Genomic DNA, 21,493 nt, shown 5'->3' on the forward strand with positions numbered 1-21,493 from the left:
TGAGACAGGAAAAGCTTACAGATATGATTGCTTGGCAAGATATTCTGAAAATCTAAAACCTGTGAGTGAAATAGAAATGAAAGCTAGTTTTGAGATGTAGGCATGCCAGGCAGGAAGACAGTGATTAGCTGGAGATCAGTTGAGTGATAGCAAACAAAGGGACCCACCCAAGGGAGTAGCCCCGCCAAGGTATCAAGGAAAAGGTAGATAAGAAAAGTAGTCTTTAGAGTTTAGACTACAGAGCGATATGGTAATATAGCAGTTCTCATAGGCTGTATGCAAAGTCTGTAGGTTTTGTATCTCGTGCTGGTTGGTTACTGTAAATTAGAATATTCAACAAAAAAGGAGATATAATGTATTGTAACAAGGACCTAGTCCTCTTACCTCTCTTACCCCTTGCTCTCTCTCTCCCTCCCTCTCTCTTTGGAGCACACCCTTCAGCCGAGGCTGGTGGCTGAAGGCAAGGCCCTTCTACCCACGACCCTTGCAATAAAACCACATGTTCTAAGAGCGTCTCAGGTCTCCAGAGAACCCTCTCCCTATCGTCAGCGGATGCTCCTACAGTGGAGCTCCGGCCAGGGGGTCCCGAGCCCCCGCCGAGCGGGTCCCCAGCCCCGCGGGCTGCCCGGCTGCCTCCGCGGACCCCCGGCCTGTGCTCGCTCCCAGCGCGGGGAAGGGTTCCTCGCGCCGACTCCTCGGGAAGGCGCAGAGGGACCCGTCCCGATGCCCTGCGGCCCCTAAGGTAACACGGGCCGGGCCGGAGCCATGCAGCCCCGAAGCTGGGCTGGGGTTCGCGGTTGGGGTCCGTTAAGGTCCCCCAGCCTCAGCAGATGAGTTGCTATTTCAAGCAGAATGTCGCACTTGCCTTGTCCCAGGTCCGCTGGACGGTTCAGGCCCGCCCGGGCACCCGGCTGAGTGCGGCTGTGGCAAATAACCTCCTTGTGGCACCACAGCTCCTTTCCCGGCCCCACTTGTCCCGGCCGTGCAGCCTCAACTCCCGGCCTATCATGAGCACAGCTGAAGCTTCGAGGGTGTAACTGATGCCGCTTGGGTTTCCCTTCATTTGATGGCAGCACAAGCACCAAACAAGGCTGAGAGGGAGGAAACTCAGTCCTTCCCCAAAGTAACTTTCCCGGCCCCTGGACTCCAGAGTAAAGTCCCCAAGGTTGTCACCCTGATTTTGTCATGGTCAGAGCTCACCAGTGTTCAGTTCCTAATGCAGGCATGACCACAGTGTCCCTAAATGGGAGGTTTGCTTTGCACCGTTAGTGCCTTCATTCCCCAAGACCAGCTCCTTATTTCCCTCCTTGTTTTCCCCAGATGCCACCCAAGTGTTTTCAACTGTTCACCAGGATCTCGTGGCTGTGTGGTTCAAGTTCTCTGCCTCCCTGAGCCCACAGAAGCCACCAAAACCTAGTGACAAAACCAGGCAGCTCAAGAAAGGGAGCAAGGGGACAATTACACTTTCACCACCAGTTGTTAGGGGTTTGAAATTACACCAACTCCCTACACATCCCAGAAAAACTGGTCCAAGTGGTTGGAAAAAGGCAAAGGCCCTCAAGGGCTGACAACCAGCTCAGGGCAAGTCAGAGCAGGGCTAAAGCTTAGGGAAGGCAAAGAAAAAGGTTCAAGGGGCTGGTGTGGCTTTTAGCTGCCTGACCAGCTGCAAAACCACCTGGTGCCAATTCAGCCATGGGTATCAGAGCAGTCATGGATAAGAAACTTCTGGAAAGAAAGAGGACTGGGAGCTTTTGGAGCAGAAGAATGTCCTGATTTCTAACAAAATTAGGGTACAGACTACTGGTGGCTGCAGCTGCCAGCAATGCCAGGCATGGACTGTGCTACAAAAGGAATCATGGCAAGAGAGGAAGGCCAAATTCCCCGTGGGATGAAACATTGGATGGCAAGGACACAAACTGTCCCAGGCTGGGTCTCCCTTACATCAGAGAGACCCACCAGTCCCTGGGAACATGGCCTCTTGAGGCAGTAACCTGGGCCTTCCTGAGCACAGCATCAAGGAGAAGCATTGCAGTCATGGGGGGCTGTTTCAGGGGGGCTGTAAGGCAGTTGCTTCAGTAAGACTACCTTGAGGTGCTGCTGGGGTCAAAGATATTCTGGGACCAGTGTCATGGATTCACACATGCCAGACAATGTAACAGGGTCTGACCCTGGGACCCTGCTAAGAATGCTGGATTCAAGTGAATGTTTTCAATTAGTCTTTTGTTAGTTCTTTGGTTACAGCTCAAGCTGGTGCTTCCAGAGAGGAACCCCTACCCCAACTCACACCTCTCAGTTATACCCCTTGTTAAAAATGGGCCAGGAGACCTGCTCCTTTGAAAGGCCTTTATTAGTCAGCTCTTTCTAGGGGGAACTCGAGGGGTCACCTGCGCCGTCGCCACTCTCGCTCCTGTCGCCGTTCTCGCTCGGGCCGCCGCTGAGGATGAGGTGTCAGACGAATCTGCTGCTCTCGCTGCAGAGTCGGGAGTTCCAGCCTCGCGGGAATCTTCAGGAACTCAACTGGGCTCGTGTGGTCTAGGGGTGTCACTGTTTCCCAGTCTCCTTCTGGTCATGGTGAGGCGGCAGAAGCAGAATTCAGTCCCTAGGTAGCTGAGGGTCTTCTCGTTGTTGTAGTGTCTTTCTTTTATCTGGATTTTGTGCTGGGTCGCCGCTTTTGGGTCCGTTTGCCGGTAACTGCACTTCGGTTTGGAGCAGTGCACCATGGGAGTCCTTGGATTTTCCTATTAGGTGGGGCCGGCAGTTCGAGGAGCCGGCGGGAATGGCGACAGCCTAGCCCGACGGAAGGGGAAGGGAACCCGGGGTTTTAGGGGGGGTATACAACTTGGAATAAGGTTTTGAGGGTACAAATTTTGGTACAAAACAGCATAGCTTTCTTAACAGACAGGGTACAACTGGCATAACATTTTAAACAGCATAACCTTCCTAACAAATGACAGACTGTGTCAAAAATGGGAAATTCTTACATTTTATTCATTTCAGTCCCCCCTCTATTTCTTTGATTGGGCCTTTGCCCGCATCAATTGGCAGTTTCTGATTAATGGGAGTATATTTTTTATTTAGTTTTTCAGTTTGGGGTTTTAATTAAAGTAAAACCATTATCTTATAGGGCACTCTCCAGTTAGGCACTGCTTAAATGTTGCAGCATTTTTTATAATCTAATATAGCTTTATATCAAAACACGTGGGATTCACATGAGTGTGAACTCTTATAAGGGACTGCAGATACTCCCCATCATTCTCCCAAGAGTCCAGTATGAACCATTATCTCGATCTCACCTGGTCTTACCTCTTGGGTTGGGGAAGTTATCTACCTGGCCTTATGGAGTTCTTTTCAGTGTGTTCCCACTTCTTTTTCAGTTTTTGATTAGCCTTTCTGTGGTGTGCCCTATGAGAGATCCGTAATGATATTATTATCACAACTTTTTTAAAACAGCTTAACACTTCATGATAACTTAGAACAACAACTTACAGAAAATATTTTTTATGACAGTTTTTGATAACAACTTGGAAAGAATTTGAACAAAGGGTTTTCTTTTGTTTCTAATTGGGCTTTGGTTGTTTCTTGAAGGTTATTTTAAGTGTCTGGGTTTTTAATGGTAGTCTATTCGGAGGGAGTCTTTGCTGGGGTAACAGAGTCACTGGGAAGTGGCAATGGTCCTTTTACTTGGGATATGTGTGTCCAGCCCTTTTCTTGGGTCCTCACTGCAGTGTGGGTTGTGAGCAGGACTTGGAACGGACCTTCGAATTTGGGGGTTAGTGGGGCGGTGTTCCAAGATTTAATCCGGACTCAGTCTCCTGGTTTTATTTGGTGTACATCTGCGTCTAAGGGGGAGGTTTGAGGAAGATACCCTCTTCTTTTAAGATCGGCCAGTGTTTTTCTAATTGCTTTTATATATTCTTGAGTGGCTGCCTCCCCTACTAAATAATCTGCAGTGCTGTAAGGAGTTAGTAAGAAAGGGAGTCCAAACATCATTTCATATGGTGAAGCCCCTATGTCCGACCTCGGTCGAACTCGGATTCTCAAGAGTGCTAGGGGCAGGCATTTTAGCCAATTCATTCCAGTTTCTGTTATTAATTTAGTTAATACATTTTTGAGGGTTTTATTCATCCTCTCAACTCTCCCTGAGCTTTGGGGATGCCAGGGTGTATGTAATCGCCACCTAATTCCCAAGGCTTTAACAACATCATGCAGGATTTGTGCTACAAAGTGGGGGCCTCTGTCTGAATCGATGTTATTTATCAGTCCATACTGGGGGATGATGTGTTCTAGTAGTATCTTTATTACCACTTGTGCTGTTTCCCTTTTTGTAGGGAAGGCTTCCACCCAATGCGTTAAGTGATCAACTATAACCAAAAGATGTTTATATCCCTGTACTGGAGGCATTTCTGTGAAGTCTATTTGTATACTCTGAAAGGGTCTTAATGCTATTTGTCTTCCCCTTGGTGTGGGCTTTCTCATTACTTTTTGATTTACTTTCTGACAAATTAGGCATCCTTCAGTAACTGCTTTAGCCAGGTTATAGACTCCAACACATAGGTGTTCTTTCAGGAAATGATCACACAACCCTTGGGTGCCCCAGTGAGTTAAGTTGTGAATTTCTGCCAGCATTTTTCGAGCTATTGCTTTATTTAGGAATTTTCTTCCATCTGGGGTCAGCCATTCCCCTTGCTTCCCTTGGTGTAAACCTAACTTTTTTATTTCTTTTAATTCATTTTCATCATACACTGGTTTATTCACTTTGTCAGCTGGTATATCATTCAAGGTAAGAATTTTTATTGGTTCTCCCAGCTTTTGAGCTGCTAGTTTGGCTGCCTGATCAGCTACTTGGTTGCCCCTTCCTTCAAATGTGTCCCCTTTTTGGTGTCCCTTGACATGTACGATTGCTATTTCTTGGGGCTTCACAAGAGATTTTAATACCAATTTAATTAATTTTTTATGTATCAGATCTTTCCCTTTTGAATTTAGGTAGCCTCTTTCTTCCCAGATCTTTCCAAATGTGTGTACTATTCCAAATGCATATCGCAAGTCTGTGTAGATTGTACCTCGGTCTTGTTCTAATAAATCTAATCCCCTCTTGAGGGCATAGACTTCACAACACTGGGCAGATCAGTTTGGTGGTAGTTTTTCTTTTTCTATAACTTTCAAATTGTCTCTTTTTGTAGCTTTGACTATTGCATAGCCTGATATCCTTTTTCCCTCTGTCACCCTAGATGATCCATCAATAAATAGCACTCTCCCATATGGTAGAGGTGTATCTTCAAGATCCTCCCTTACTTTTGTTTGTAAATCTATGATTTCCAGGCAATTGTCCTCTAAGTTTGGTGTGGGTTCCCCTGAGAGGAACTGGGCAGGATTTAGACTTTTTGATGTGATTAGCTCCAAATCACTGGTGCCGGTTAAAATCACTCCATATTTTAAAATTCTAGAGTCAGTCAGCCATTGTTGAGCCTGTTGGCTCAACACTGTCTTGAGATCATGGGGTGTGTGTGCAATGATTTTTCTTTGCAGTGTCAGCTTTTGTGCTTCCTCCACAAGAACAGCTGTGGCTGCTACAGCCTGGAGGCAAGCCGGCCACCCTCTTGCAACTGGATCCAGAAGTTTGGAAAGATATGCAACAGGCTTTTTGTGTCCTCCCCATTCTTGGGTTAATACTCCATAAGCTATTCCCCCTTCAGTGTTAATGAATAGGTCAAACTTTTTCTTAAGGTCTGGGAGACTCAGGACAGGGGCTGAAGACAATTTTGTCTTCAGGTCTTTCAATTGTTCTTCATTTCTATCTGTCCATTTTACAGGTTCAGGTTGGACTAATTTCTCATATAGAAATTTAATACTTTGGGAATATTTTTCTATCCACAGCTTGCAATAACCAAATAGTCCTAAAAATTTTCTTATATCTCTTTTTGTGGTTGGAGCTGGGATTGAGAGTATACCTGAGATTCTTTCAGGGCTTAATTTCTTACACCCTTCCCCAATGAGGTGTCCGAGGTAGGTGACTTGTGATTTTACAAACTGCAGTTTGTTCTTTGACACTTTGAGGCTCTTTTCCCCTAGGAAATTTAGGAGATCAATACTGGTTCTTTTTAATATCTTTTTAAGTTTTTTCTTGATATCCGGCCAGGATTTTGTGACAAACTGCAATTTTAATAATATTTGGGTTTTTGGGCTATCCGGATCCAAATTAGAATATTGCTGGAAATTCTGTCTGAGCCTGCTCAGCCAGGCTGCTGGGGTTTCATCTTTTTCTTGGGCCCCGTCAAAGGCTAATTTGGTGTTACTACTCCAGGGAACTGATTCTTCAATGCATCTTATTACCAGGTTTTTATAATCTTCCATATTTCTCCTCCCTTCTCCTCCACCTGGGCCCCACCCTGGGTCAGCTATTGGCAACTTCTGGTCACTAGGAGGGCCCATTTGGTTTTCTCTTTCCTAGATGCGCATCCCCGCTGTCTTAACCAGCCGAACCTCATCTGGATTGAAAAGTATATTTAAGATGGAGTTTAGTTCCCCCCATGCATAAATATTTGGGCCCAAAAACTGGTCAATCTGGTTGGCAATTCCCACTGGGTTTTCAACTAGATTCCCCAGCTCTTTCTTAAAATTTCTGACTTCTGACGCTGTTAAAGGTGCATTGACAAACCTTATTCTTCCATCTGCCCCACCCATTGGGACCTCCCTTAGGGGAAAGAGTTTTGTTTTTGACCTGGTGTTACTGTAAGGTCTTTCTGGGTTTTTTATTGCCTGACAGGATGCACTGTTAGGTGCTAGACTTAACTCCCAGCTGTGAGGGGGTGCAGGGATTGTGGATGGTGAAGGAGAGGAGGCTAGACCAGTCTTAGTAAATGGCAGAGGGTAAGAGGGGTTATAAGCTGGGGAAGGAACAGGGATTACAGTTTGGGAAGGTGGGATATGATTTTCAGGTGAGGTTGGAGGATTAGTAGGGATAGTTTGTAGTACTTTAGGATAAACTGGAGGAGGAGGCAAATGTTCTAAGGGGGTCCCAATTATGGCTAGCTTCCTCTTGGTTCTCCTTCTGCTTTTCATTCCTTTGTTTCTCTTGCTGTAACTTACATATTTTTGCTGTTTCATTTTTGACTACTTGTTTCTGCCAACAGGCAGCATAGAGTATTTGTTCGGTACTTGAATCCCCTCGAGATTTCAAGTATTGAGTTAATTGTGAACATATCCAGGGGTCTCTAGTTCCACACCATGGCCATTTTTCAGGTAAATCTAGGTTAGGCCAAGCCTCTATGCAATAATGGATCATCTTGATTCTGTCCAAGCTTTTAGTGGCTTCATCAACCTCCCATAGTTCCAACATTTGTCCTAGTGGACTGTCTGGTGGAATATTTCTTATCTTTTTCTCTCTTTTCTCCTCAACTGGCTGCAGTCTACTTATGTACGCCCCATTTTCACTGGGTCTCAAATAAAAACTACGGTGCTCTTACCCTGATGGAAACTTCACTTCAAGGCAACACAAAGCAAAATTATCTGATCTTATTTTAACTGAACTTTTATAAGGTGCCCCTACACACACACACACAAATTTAAAGACGGGCAACTTAAATTTTAACTCTCACTCACTCTTTGAACACTCGTAAGTAGCCCCAGGGACCCTCTCTCAGGGTTTGGGCACTACCCCAGCCAGTGCTCAGAATGCCCCACAGGTAGCCTGGTGACCCGCCCTTAGGGCATCAGCCACTACCCCTTAGCCAGCACTCCTTTTCTCTCCTGTACGTCAGGCAAATCCCCGTAAGTGGCCAGTCAACCAGGGCCCAGGGTTCCAGTCACCACCTACTGCCAGGATTTGGACATACAGTGTGCGATTTATTCATTCACCCTACCTTTAAGTCCCTCGCACTTTGGGACTCCCCTAACTGTCACTCCTCTGCACCCGGACAGCGTCCTCTTGGGCACCCCCGACCAGTTCTACCTCTCCGTACCTGGACAGCGTACCTCTTCCCTGGGTACCCCCGACCAATACGACACCCTCGAACCCGGAAAGCGTACCCAAGATACCCCCGACCAATGCAGACTCTTTTATCCCAGCACCCCGACAGCTACCCCAGCCAGCCTCCAAAGCACCCCGAAAGCAGCCTATCTTTGCTACCCCAGCCGGTACTCAGACGCCCCTGGCCGTAGCCTCAGCCAGTGCTCTCTTTCTCTCCCCACACCCCGGTAGTTACCCCAGTCAGTGCCAACTCACAAGCCCAGAAAGTAGCCTGGGCAACCCGCCCTTAGGGTTCCAGCCGCTACCCCAGCCAGTGCTTGTCTCTTGTGACACCCCAGGTTATAACCTCAGCCAGTGCGGTGCGTGCCTCACACTGCTCGAGCCCTTTCACACGCTTGAAATTGGCCCAAGCCTTTTCTGCCACACACTTCCTTGACGTGCCACTCACTCTCTAAATTCCTCCGCACGTCCGGAGGGGGCCCCTATGCCCCTGGAGATGCCTCAGTCACTCCCAGTCCACTCGCTTCCTGCTTTTCCCGGCCAGCCCCCTCGCGGGGGTGTGGAAACACGGTACTCAGCAGTCCAAAATCGCTTGGGGGGTCCGGGCTGCTGGCTCCCCTCTCATTCACTCCACACTTGCTCGTCTCCACTCCTGCTACCGGTTGTTCTTACCGATGCTCAGTGGCGTCCCACGAGGCTGGCAAGCTTCGTCCTCTGGTCCGGGATGTCCAGCTGTTCCCGAGGTCCGAGGCCAGGCTGCACCTTCCCGTCCTGGTCCTCTTCTGAGCGTGTCTTAGATCCTGGACGAGCCCCCAAATTGTTAAAAATGGGCCAGGAGACCTGCTCCTTTGAAAGGCCTTTATTAGTCAGCTCTTTCAAGGGGGAACTCGAGGGGTCGCCTGCGCCGTCACCGCTCCTATCGCCGTTCTCGCTCTTCTCACCATTCTCGCTCTTCTTGACGTTCTCGCCCCTATCGCCGTCCTCATTCGTGCCGCCGCTGAGGATGAGGTGTCAGACGAATCTGCTGCTCTCGCTGCAGAGTCGGGAGTTCCAGCCTCGCGGGAATCCTCAGGAACTCAACTGGGCTCGTGTGGTCTAGGGGTGTCACTGTTTCCCAGTCTCCTTCTGGTCATGGTGAGGCGGCAGAAGCAGAATTCAGTCCCTACGTAGCTGAGGGTCTTCTCGTTGTTGTAGTGTCTTTCTTTTATCTGGATTTTGTGCTGGGTCGCCGCTTTTGGGTCCGTTTGCTGGCAACTGCACTTCGGTTTGGAGCAGTGCACCATGGGAGTCCTTGGATTTTCCTATTAGGCAGGGCCGGCAGTTCGAGGAGCCGGCGGGAATGGCGACAGTCAAGCCCGACGGAGGGGGAAGGGAACCCGGGGTTTTAGAGGGGGTATACAATTTGGAATAAGGTTTTGAGGGTACAAATTTTGGTACAAAGCAGCATAGCTTTCTTAACAGACAGGGTACAACTGGCATAACATTTTAAACAGCATAACCTTCCTAACAAATGACAGACTGTGTCAAAAATGGGAATTTCTTACATTTTATTCATTTCACCCCTGACACTCATCTCCCAGTCCAAGTCAATCACTAAATTCTGGTTGGCAGTATCTTGATTTCTTGCTGGGTTTCACTGGAGCTGGGCTGGCTGCCTTCTGATATTACTTTATTCTCCTGGGATTGTCTCCTTGGTCCTTATCATCTTCATTGTGCTCATATCTGCTGAATTCCAAGAGTGCTTTGTTAGCAGCATCATTTTATCAAAAGATTTTTGGGCCAGTTGTCACGGCCTAAGGCTTTGCCTACTTCAGGTGCTAATGTTGATCCAGCAGTGCTAAACGAGACTATTCAGGCAGGAGAATATAGTTCATCAATTTCTGCTGTAGTGTCAGCACTGAGCTGCCCAGGACCCCCGTGCCTCTGTCCGGTCCCGCGGTTCTGCATGCTCCCTGTATTCCCGCACCCTCCTGTATTCCCGCACGCCCGGCCGCACTCCCTCTGCAACGCTGCAGGCGAGTGTGGCCGGGGAAGCAGAGCCAGCCCATGTTTGAGGCCATGCCCGGCACCACCAGCAGCCATGGACGCAGCGTGACCAAACGTCACCTGCACCACCACCATGCCCTCCCGCTGTGCAGAATCAGTTCCTCCTTCACCTAAGGCTGGGAGGAGAAGCACGGAGTGAGTGCTGGAGAGTGTGAGCTGTGCCCTGCTGGAGACAGCCCTGTGAGAGGCACTGCCGTGGTCTGGCAGGAGCGGGAGACAAGCGTGGCAGAGCAGAAGGTAGCTGGCATCTCCTGGAGGTTCTCCTTCCCCGAGTGTGTGGCCTGGCCTGCAGTTCCCATCTCTGGCCAGCCACCCTGGGGAGCAGGGAGCATTTCCATAAGCTGCAGAAGATGGACACCAACAAAAGCATCAACTGGGGCAGGCACAGCCTGGGGAGCTGGGGTAGGACTTCAGGCAGGTTCTCCATTAGCCCCAGCAATACCTGGAGGAAGGAGCTGAAGGAAATCCTCCTGCAGAGCAACAGCCCTGGCAGTACCATGCGGTCTGCCCCTGCTCAGAAGACATCCAGCAGCAGCAGTCTCCCTGCAGGGCTGCACCAAGAGCAGAAGCCTGAGCAGAGCCCTGATGTGCTGCCCCTTGTCCTTGATCCTCTGAAGCACGCTTGGCTCCTGATGGTGGCCGAGGGTGATGCAGACAGCATCATCAAGCTGCTGGACCTGGATCCCAGCCTGCTTACCAGGAGAGATTTTGTGACAGGTTTCACTGCTCTCCATTGGTTTGCCAAGCATGGCCACCAGGAGAGCTTCATCCAGGTAACCTCTCATGCCCAGAAGAAAGGCTACCCTGTCAACATGAACATCCCCACAGCCAGCGGGGGGCTTGCCGCTTTGCACCTGGCTGCCTTGCAAGGACATGAGGTGCTCATCAAGGTGCTGGTGGGAGCTTACAGGGCAGACACCACCTGCAGGGACCACAACAGGCACAAAACTTGGCAGTACCTGCCAACAGACACCTCCAGGGACCTGAAGGAGCTGGCAGGGGCCTTGGAGGAAGACTTGGTCCAGCTGAAATCACAACACCAACAACAACCATAAGTCATCCAGAGAGGCTGGGGCAGGGCAGAACTCCGTGGACTCTGGGGCCAAGGGAACAGCCCAGCACTCCTGGAGCCTGTTGACCCTCTGAGGCTTTGTTAGACAGCCATTTGCTTTCTTCCATGAGCACTAAAGCTCTCCTGGCTCCATTCACCAGTAAACCCATGCTGGATACCAGCTGGAAAAGCCTGAAGGGAGCTAGGAACTTGGGTGCTCAAAATCCTGGCCAAGTGAGGGTTAAGTTAAGCCATGGCACCATGGCTACCCTGGGTCTTGTGGTCTTTTGGGGCTGTTCTGATGTTTGTATGGAGCACCATGGCCATTGGGAGCAGGACCTTGGGACAGCCCTCCCAAAAAACTGCCTGTCTGCAGAGGGGGTTTTGCCCTGTGCCCCCGTGGGTGGGGACTCCTTGCTGCATTCCAGCAGATCCCCATGGTTGGGGCTCACATGTCAGCTCTGCTGTGGGGAGCTGCTCCAACACCCTGTGTGCCCACAGGAGGATGCTGACCCACCATGCGTGGATCCCATGCTGCAAATGCTTTCCAGCTCCCTGTGAGATCCCCTGATCTCTGCCATATGCACCTTCTCTGGGTTGATGTTTGTTTATGACAGCTGACTATAAAGCTGTTTCTCAGTAGAGTAAGAGCTAAAGGCCCTGTTTGTGAGAAGAGTCCAGGCCAAGAGAAGCCTTTCAAAGTGCAAAACAACTCACACTAGCAGCCCTTCCTGTAGAGGGTAGTTTCCCTGGAGAAGAAAAAGAATTCTGGAAAAATGCCATGGGAAACCCCATTTTCAGTGCCATAAACAAAAGGCTTATTCTCATGCTCTCTATGCAAATTATTACCAGAAAGTTCTTAGCTCTCTGTGTTATCATAGGTTGATTTTTGGTGCAAGAATTTTAATATTCTTAATCGTTGTTCCCCCTTGGACCCTTCCCTCAGACTCCACCTTAACTCCCCACTCACACTGGGGTGCATAAGTACCCCTGTCTGACCCCGGCCCGGGGCTCTCTGGCCTCGTGCCTTTTGCCCCTTGTACTGCTTTGTCTGGTTAATTCCAATACAGTGTGTAATATATGTTGCAAAATAATTAAGAAGTACAGCATTTGTATAACCAAAGCCGGTGATGGGGAAAAAGCAGTTTGCACCAGGTGATAAGGGAAGAGAGATGCAGATACCAAGCAAGGATAAGCTGTCTACAAAAATGTCGATTCCAAAAGGATTTCTTCATCTGACAAGGCAGGGACAAGGAACTCTGCAGACCTATGATATTCTAGAAACACGTGGTTTTATTGCAAGAATTGTGGGTAAAGACGGCCTGCTTTCAGCCGCCAGCCTCGGCTGAAGTGAAGCCCTTAAAAGAGAGAGGGAGAGAGACAGGGGGTATGAGGTAAGGGAGGTAAAAAAGTTAAGAGCGGTAAGAGAGGTAAGAAGAGTGCCAGGGTCAGAGCAGTAGGAGAGAGGGAGGTAGAAGAAGCAGAGGGAGAGAGTGGGCAAGAGAAGGGGCAAAGAGGCAAGAGCGCAGGGAGAAGAGACCAAGAGGTAAGAGAGTGAGGATCCTGTTACAATACAATATATCTCCTTTTGGGTTGAATATACTAATTTACAGTGACCAACCGGCATGAGATACAAAACCTACAAACTTTGTGTGGTGGTTTAGCACGCATGTGAAAAAGTTTTTTCCTAAGGAAGTTTTAGCATGGTGTTGTGGTTTTGAAAACAAACCAAGTAAGAGGCTTTAAGTCAGAAATAAAATTTAATGAGAAGAAAAGGAAAATAGAATAAAATAAAATAAAATAAATACAAAAAGAAAAACCAGTGACAGAGTCAGAATACAACCTGATCAGGGTGATGGAAACAGTCCAGACGAGGTGGTCTTCCTGAAACAGAAATCTTGTAGAAAGGTCTGGTAGCTCCGGTCCTCTGGGAATCCAGTGGGTGAGGGCTGCTTCTACTGTCCCAAATCCCAGCTTATATCCAGGTGAGAATGCTTGGCTCTTCCCCATGGGCGGAGCATCTCACAATGGGATGATGGGTCATGGAAGAGAGCCTTAATGGCCCATTAAGGTAAGAGATAACTCCCAGAGGGAGTTATCTCTGAGTCATGCAAAAGGCATTGATGGGCCATTAACTGAAGATAGTAATAGAATACATCCTAAACTACAATCCAGGACAATCTTCCCCTTATTCTATTACCATCTACAACATGCCTAAATTAATACATTCTTACAGATGAATGCATATATACATACAGAATGAAACCTTACACACTGCTCTCACTTAAAATTAAGTCTCCCTGTGGTACACAACAGGTTTCTCCATCTTTCTGCATTACTCACCAAGTGTAGCCAGGCTCTTGAGCAAAGACAATCTCATGGACGGGTCTGCCTTTGCCTGAAGTGGGATTAATCTAAACACTCTTTCCTAAAATGCCCTTCATGTGTACCACAGGTACTTTGTCTCCATCCACTGTGTGTAAGGGTTCAGACTGGGCAGGACTACCTCGATTGATAGACCCTCGGGTGTTAACCATCCATGTGGCTTCGGCTAAGTTTAGTTCTCAATTCTTGAAGGTTCTCCCACTAAGTGCTTTCAGGGCAGTCTTTAATAGTCCGTTGCACCGTTCAACTTTCCCAGCAGTTGGTGCATGATAAGGAATGTGATATATCCATTCAATACCATGTTCTTTAGCCCAGGTGTTTATAAGGTTGTTTTTGAAATGGGTTCTGTTGTCCGACTTAATTCTCTCAGGGGTGTTGTGTCTCCACAGGATTTGTTTTTCAAGGCCCAGGATGGTGTTCCGGGCAGTGGCATGAGGCACAGGGTGGGTTTCCAGCCATCCAGTGGTGACTTCCACCATGGTCAGTACGTACCGCTTTCCTTGGCGTGTTTGGGGAAGGGTGATATAGTCAATTTGTCAGGCTTCCTCGTATCTGTACTTTAGTCATCGTCCACCATACCACAGAGGTTTCATTCACTTGGCTTGTTTGATTGCAGCGCAGGTCTCACAGTTGTGGATGATCTGTGAGATGCTGTCCATAGTGAGGTCCACCCCTCGGTCACGGGCCCATCGATATGTTGCATCTCTTCTCTGATGACCAGAGGCATCATGGGCCCAAATGAGCTAGGAATAATTCTTTTTTGTGCTGCCAATCTAGATTCACTTGTGATACTTTTACCTTGGCAGCTTTGTTTACCTGCTCGTTGTTGCGATGCTCCTCATTAGCCCGGCTTTTGGGTATATGCGCATCTACATGTTGAACCTTCACGGTCAGCCTCTCTACTCGGGCGGCGATGTCCTGCCAAATGTCAGCGGCCCAGATGGGTTTTCCTCTGCGCTGCCAATTGGCCTTTTTCCAGCGATTCAGCCATCCCCACAGAGCATTAGCTACCATCCATGAGTCAGTGTAGAGATAAAGCCTCGACCACTTTTCTCGTTCAGCAATTTCTAAAGCCAGCTGGACAGCTTTAAGCTCTGCAACTCGACTCAATCCACCTTGTCTTTCAGTAGCTTGTGCAACTTGTTGTGTGGGGCTCCATGCTGCAGCTTTCCATTTCCGGTTAGCTCCTACAATTCGGCAGGAGCCATCAGTGAATAGAGCGTATCGTCTTTCAGTCTCTGGTAGCTTATTATATGGTATGGTTTCCTCAGCACGTGTTACTTGCTTTTCTCCTTCTTCTTCAGATGATAATCCAAAAGTTTCACTTTCTGGTCAGTTCGTTATAACTTCCAGAATCTCAGGGCGATTTGGGTTTCCAATGCGGGCGCGCTGTGTAATGAGGGCAATCCATTTGCTCCATGTGGTATCGGTGGCATGATGTGTGGAAGGAACTTTTCCTTTAAACATCCACCCCAGCACTGGTAGTCAGGGTGCCAAAAGCAGCTGTGTTTTAGTGCCAATCACTTCTGAGGCGGCTTGAACTCCTTCATAGGCGGCCAAGATCTTTTTTTCTATGGGAGTGTAGTTGGCCTCGGAGCCTCTGTAACTTCGGCTCCAGAATCCCAATGGTCGGCCTTGAGTCTCCTCAGGTACTTTTTGCCAAAGGCTCTAAGACAAACCATTGTTTCTAGCTACGGAATAAAGCACATTCCTCACATCTGGTCTCGTCCTGACTGGGCCCAGGGCTACTGCATGAGCAATCTCTTGTTTGATCTGAACAAAAGCTTGTTGCTGTTCAGGCCCCCAGTGGAAATCGTTCTTCTTGCGGGTCACCAAGTAGAGAGGGCTCACGATCTGACTGTACTCAGGAATGTGCATCCTCCAAAAGCCTATGGCACCTAGGAAAGCTTGTGTTTCTTTTTTGTTGGTAGGTGCGGACATGGCTGTGATCTTGTTGATTATCTCTGTGGGGGTTTGGTGACGACCATCTTGCCATTTGTCCCCTAAGAACTGGATTTCGTGAGCTGGTCCCTTAATTTTGCTTCTTTTAATGGCAAAACCAGCTTTCAGCAGAATTTGGATAATTTCCTCTCCTTTCTTGAAGTCTTTTTCTGGTGTATTCTCCCATATGATGATGTAATCAATGTACTGCAGATGCTCTGGAGCCTCACCCTTTTCCAGTGCAGATTGGATCAGTCCATGGCAGATGGTGGGGCTGTGTTTCCACCCCTGGGGCAGTCGGTTCCAGGTGTACTGCACGCCCCTCCAGGTGAAGGCAAACTGAGGTTTGCACTCCGCTGCCAAAGGAATGGAGAAGAAGGCATTGGCGATATCAATGGTTGCATACCACTTTGCTGCTTTGGACTCCAGCTCGTACTGAAGCTCTAACATGTCTGGCACAGCAGCACTCAGTGGTGGCGTGACTTCATTCAGACCACGGTAATTCACCGTCAGTCTCCATTCTCTACTGGACTTACGCACCGGCCAAATCGGGCTGTTGAAAGGTGAACGGGCTTTACTGACCACCCCTTGGCTTTCTAGTGTACGGATCATTTCATGTATGGGAATCACAGTGTTAGGATAGGGTTAATAATTTCGGTTACCAGAGAAGCCGGGAATAGAGTCTCCGCTTCACTGCAACCAGGTGTTGCTTTCATTGTTTTAACCAAATCAAGTATAACTCTGCTTGGGTAACCGGGATGGGGGGAGAAGGAGAAGATTGGGACGGCTTGTATTTGGAAACTAGGTCGGGTGAAACTGTACCTAATCATCATAAGATAGATGATCGAATTGTAATGATTTTTGGTAGCTGAACATGATTATTATTTCAAACTAGAATCGTAAAAGAAGATATTTACAAAATTCATGCTTGGATGTATACAATAGAACAATGTAGGCTTAATGATTAACATAGAGTTATGTAACGAAATGGTATAATACGGGGCCCTTCTTGGACCCTCGTTGGAGCTGGATTTGGGTTTGTACCCCGGCTCCCAGAGCTCTTCAATAAAGCACCTCATAATCATTCCGGTGGTTATGTGTTTTCCTCGCTAACATTTTGGCGACCCAGGCGGGACCCTGTGAGTGCTGCTGAGGACCTCCCGTCCCGATCACGCTCCAGCCGGCACCGAGGGATTCTCGGGAAGCCCATCGAGGCGGGACCCCCCGCCGCTCACAACGTCCCCTGGAGAAGAGGTAAGGTGCTTTATTCTGGTCTGGTGCCTGCCTGTCAGACGCGGCGAAAGCTGCGCGTGGTTGGGCTAAGGAATTCCTGGTATTGCCTAGGCGCCGTCCGTCAGACAGGGCGAAAGCCCTGCAGGTTCGGCAGTGGTGGTGTTACGTACTATAACATATGGAGAAGCTGAAAGGGTTAAAAGTAGGGGTTATGGGCGGCAATGCCCCCATACCCGCTTCTCCTTTGGGGTGCTTGGCAGCACACGGGAAGGATGAAAATTTTGGTCAGGAATTACAGAAGGATAAATTGATTAATTATTGCAATACATGGTGGCCTGGTTATGTTTTGCCTAATAATCAGAGGTGGCTGGAGAATGGATCTTTGGAACCAAATCTAATATCACAGCTGATGGAGTATTGCGAATAACGGGGGAGATTGGATGAAGTTACGTATTTGTTTCATTTACAGGAAAAGCCAGAGTGGCTGGCTGAGTATGGGTTAAAAACAATGATCTTTGAAAACAATCAGTGCCTGGCTTGTGTCCAGGATAAGCGTTGTGTGGAACACTTGGTTTTGAGTGCAAGTTTGGGGAAAAGGGGGGAGAAAATGATTTAGAAGCTGATTTGTTAGTGGGACCCACAGTTCCCACCAGTGTCCCCCCCCCCTCGACACTGAGTTCCCCTTCGCTTGGTCTCACCCAACCTGATTCTCTTACCTCTCCCCAGCTTACGCCTCTCTCTTTCCCCTGCTGACACCTGCTCCTGTCCCCCTGACCTTCGTCTGTCATTTTCACCTGCTCCTTCCTTCCCCGAGAAATAACCAAGATGTAGCTGTGATAAAGAGACATGGGGAGGGTGCAGAAGGAGTGGATAGTAGTGGGAGTGATGAAGATAAACCAGTAACCCCGGTATCTCATTAGACCTGGTTAAAATTGGCCCCTGCCTAGCCTAAGGCAGGAGGGGCAAAAGTTAAGAAATTTGGACAAATTACTTGAGGTGGCTTAAAGTTAATAACAATAGAGAAAAGTGGCTGCTAAGAAACAGGGACAGAGTCTTTTAGCAGTTTTACAAGGACAAGGGTGAGGATGTAGTAGAACTGGTCGGAGTGGTAATAGAAGTGGTTTTGGCAGAAGCCATGAAAAACTAATAATAAATCAATGCTTACTTATTTATGCTTACTTACTTATTAGAAAGTCATTAGAAAAGAGTGCCCAAACCGGTTTACCCAGAATGGTCAGCCCCAAGCAGACAGCGTAGCTGGAGTCATGGTCTTATGTGAAAGAAAGCCAGGATTAAAGGAACCCATGGTGACTATGTGTTTAGAAGGAAAGAAAGTTACCCTTTTTACATACACATTCTGTATTGAACTGTATGGAAGGGCAAATTGAGAATAAGTTGACTGTAATCATTGGAGCCACAGGGAAGGAAGAAACACGGTCATTCCTGCAACCCCTAGATTTGAGTTTTGGGAATAATGTTTTAACACATGAATTCTTGTATTTGCCTGAGTGCCCAATTCCGCTCTTAGGGCATGATTTATGGGTGGCACTTGAAGTGGTAATTACTTTTGAGAATGGTGAACTTGTAATGATACCTGAGTCAAAACAGGAAAGATTTTAATGATAAAAAAAAAGCCAATCCCTAATATTCCTAAGGAGGTAGAAGATGCAGTGATTCCTTCTGTATGTGAAATGGATGTACCTGGAAAATTTAAATTGGCACAACCAGTACATGTAGAATTGAAAGAAGGAGAAAATGCTGTACGGATTAAACATTACCCTATAAAACAAAAGCAAGGCAAGGAATAGCAAAGACTATTGATAAATTTTTAAAATAGCAAATCCTAGAAGAATGTGAATCAGAATACAATACTCCAGTTTTTCCAGTGGAGAAGCCCAATGGTGAGTATAGACTTGTACAGGATTTGAGGAGCATAAGTGAGATAACCAGAGATATTTATCCAGTGGTGGCCAGTCCTTATACATTGTTAGCATCTGTAAAGGAGATATATAAATGGTTCACTGTATTTGATCTAAAATATGCCTTTTTCTGCATACCCCTTGACCAAGATAGTAGGAACCTATTTGCCTTTGAGTGGGAACATCCTGGAAGTGGAAGGAAGACCCAACTCACCTGGACCCGATTACCGATGGGTTTTAAAAATTCCCCGACCCTATTTGGGAGTCAGCTAGCAAAGGAGCTGGAAATCTGGACTAAAGGAGGACAGGTACCAAGAAATCAGTATTTATTGCTTCAATATGTAGATGATATTCTGATTGCTACTGAAGACAAAGCAACTTGCATAAAGGTAACAATTGAGATTTCAAATTCCTTGGGAATGGGAGGATATAAGGTATCCAGAGAAAAGGCCCAAATCGCCCAACAGACTGTTATCTATTTGGGATGCGAGATCTCCCAAGGGCAAAGGAGGCTGGGTACTAATCGTATTCAAGCTATTTGTGATATTCCAGAGCCACGAAATCTTCATGAGCTGCGAATTTTCCTCGGAATGACCGGGTGGTGTCGCCTGTGGATCATGGACTATGGACTAATTGCAAAACCTTTATATGAGGCCCAGAAGACGCAGCCGTTCGTCTGGGGCAAACCACAAAGGGAGGCTTTCCGGAAATTAAAGGAAGCATTAACAACTGCTCCTGCATTAGGGTTACCTGATCTGTCCAAAGACTTTCAGCTGTATGTACATGAGAGGCAGCGCCTGGCACTGGGAGTCCTGACCCAACGACTGGGAAGTTGGAAAAGGCCGGTGGGTTACTTTTCCAAACAACTTGACAACGTAAGTGCTGGGTGGCCCTCATGTTTGCAGGCAGTGGCAGCTACTGTGCTACTGATACAAGAAGCCAGGAAGCTCACGATGGGAAGACATATTGATGTCTTCGTGCCACACATGGTAACCACGGTCCTGGAGCAGAAAGGAGGCCACTGGCTCTCTCCAAGTCGAATGATAAAATTTCAGGTAACCCTGACCGAGCAGGATGATGTGACACTAAAGACAACTAACCTTTTGAATCCAGCCTCGTTTCTAGGTACCACAGCTGAGGAAGGTCCACTGGAACATGACTGCATAGAGGTGATTGAGTATACCCATTCAGCAAGAGCGGACCTGAAAGATACTCCTCTGGAGCAACCAGAATGGGAACTCTTCACGGATGGAAGCAGCTTTGTGGAAAATGGAATGAGATACGCTGGATATGCGGTAACCACAATTAACACAGTGGTGGAAGCAAAAGCATTACCACCTAATACATCTGCCCAGAGGGCAGAGCTGATTGCATTAACCAGAGCATTAGAACTGAGTGAGGGGAAAGCAGTCAACATATGGACTGACTCCAAATATGCCTTCGGAGTAGTGCATGTACATGGAGCATTATGGAAGGAGAGAGGACTACTGTCCTCCCAAGGAACACATATTAAACATCAAGATGCAGTCCTACAACTGATAAACGCAGTACAAAAACCCAAACAAGTAGCAATCATGCACTGCAAGGCACATCAATCGGGCAGTTCTAAAATTTGTGAAGGGAATCGAAAAGCAGATTGGACAGCCTGTCAGGTGGCACGGGAAGTACAGAAAACAATGGCCTTGATTCCGTCAAAACTTAATGTCTCTCAATTCAATTTACCTTCCAAGCCAAAGTACACAAAAGAAGATGACAGACTGGCACATCTGCTGAAGGCACAGAAGAATGCAGAAGGGTGGTATGTAACCACACAAGGGCAAATAGTGGTACCCCCCTTGGTAATGAGAGAAATCTTACAAATAAGACATAATGAGTGTCATTGGGGTGCAGAGGCATTGGTAAAATCACTGAAACGAGATATAATCTCGGTACAGATGCAAACAATCGCAAAATCAGTAATGTCAAAATGTGAGATTTGCTTAAAGAACAATGCAGTGGCCAGACAACAAACACAACTAAGAAGAATTCAGGTGGGGACAAAACTAAGAGATTATTGACAGGTAGATTTTGCAGAATTACCCAGAACTCAAAGATATAAGTATTTGATAGTAGGGGTTGACACATTTTCTGGATGGCCAGAAGCCCTTCCCTGTTGTACCAATCAAACAAAAGAAATAGTTAAGTGGTTACTACAGGAAATTATTCCCAGGTTTGGGGGTGCCTATAGGGATATCATCAGATAGAGGCCCACATTTTATAGCCAAGGTGGTACAAAAGGTAAGTAGATTACTGGGAATCTCTTGGGACCTCCATACTCCATGGAGACCCCAGTCAAGTGGACAGGTGGAAAGGATGAACCAGACATTGAAGAGGCAGCTTAGTAAGATATGTCAGGAAGCCAAATTGCAATGGCCACAAGCATTACCAATAGCATTGCTGGAGATTTGGATAAAACCTAAGAGTGGAATGTCAGTCAGTTCCTATGAGATATAGTATGGGAAGCCATATGAATCTCCAAACCCTAATCCAAATGTACACGTTACAGGGAAACAAGATGTGTATAATTATGTTCTGTCTCTTAAGAAAACTTTAGCACAGCTCCGGGGCGCCCTCCTGTGGAACAGACCACTGAGCCTTGAGAATCCGGTCCACGATATCAAACCAGGAGACGAGGTGTACCTCAAGACCTGGGATGAAGAGCCATTAAAGGAGAAGTGGACTGGTCCGCATCAAGTACTGCTAACCACCTTTACAGCTGTCAGAGTAGCTGAAGTGGAACCCTGGATACACTACACCCGAGTGAAGAAAGTCCCTCGTGGAGCTGTGTTGTGAGCTGCGCAAGCTGTAAGACCAACAAAGCTGAAGATAAGACGTCTGTAACTGTTTTCAATGGTGTCAGTTACCATGCTCGTTTGGGAGTTAATGTTAACTTTATGTATTTTAATGTTACCA

At 47.5% G+C, this 21,493-nt stretch overlaps 1 long non-coding RNA gene and 1 pseudogene across 1 annotated transcript in view; both read left to right on the top strand.

Annotated features, from left to right (window-relative positions):
- The window catches only part of LOC136373319 (uncharacterized), a 573,809-nt gene that overhangs the window by 502,851 nt on the left and 49,465 nt on the right, over positions 1-21,493 (top strand). The window lies entirely within an intron of this gene.
- Positions 10,025-11,200, top strand: LOC136373427 (ankyrin repeat domain-containing protein SOWAHD-like; annotated as a pseudogene).

The sequence above is a fragment of the Sylvia atricapilla genome, chromosome W, assembly GCF_009819655.1.
Source record: "Sylvia atricapilla isolate bSylAtr1 chromosome W, bSylAtr1.pri, whole genome shotgun sequence".
Classification (NCBI taxonomy): Eukaryota; Metazoa; Chordata; class Aves; order Passeriformes; family Sylviidae; genus Sylvia; species Sylvia atricapilla.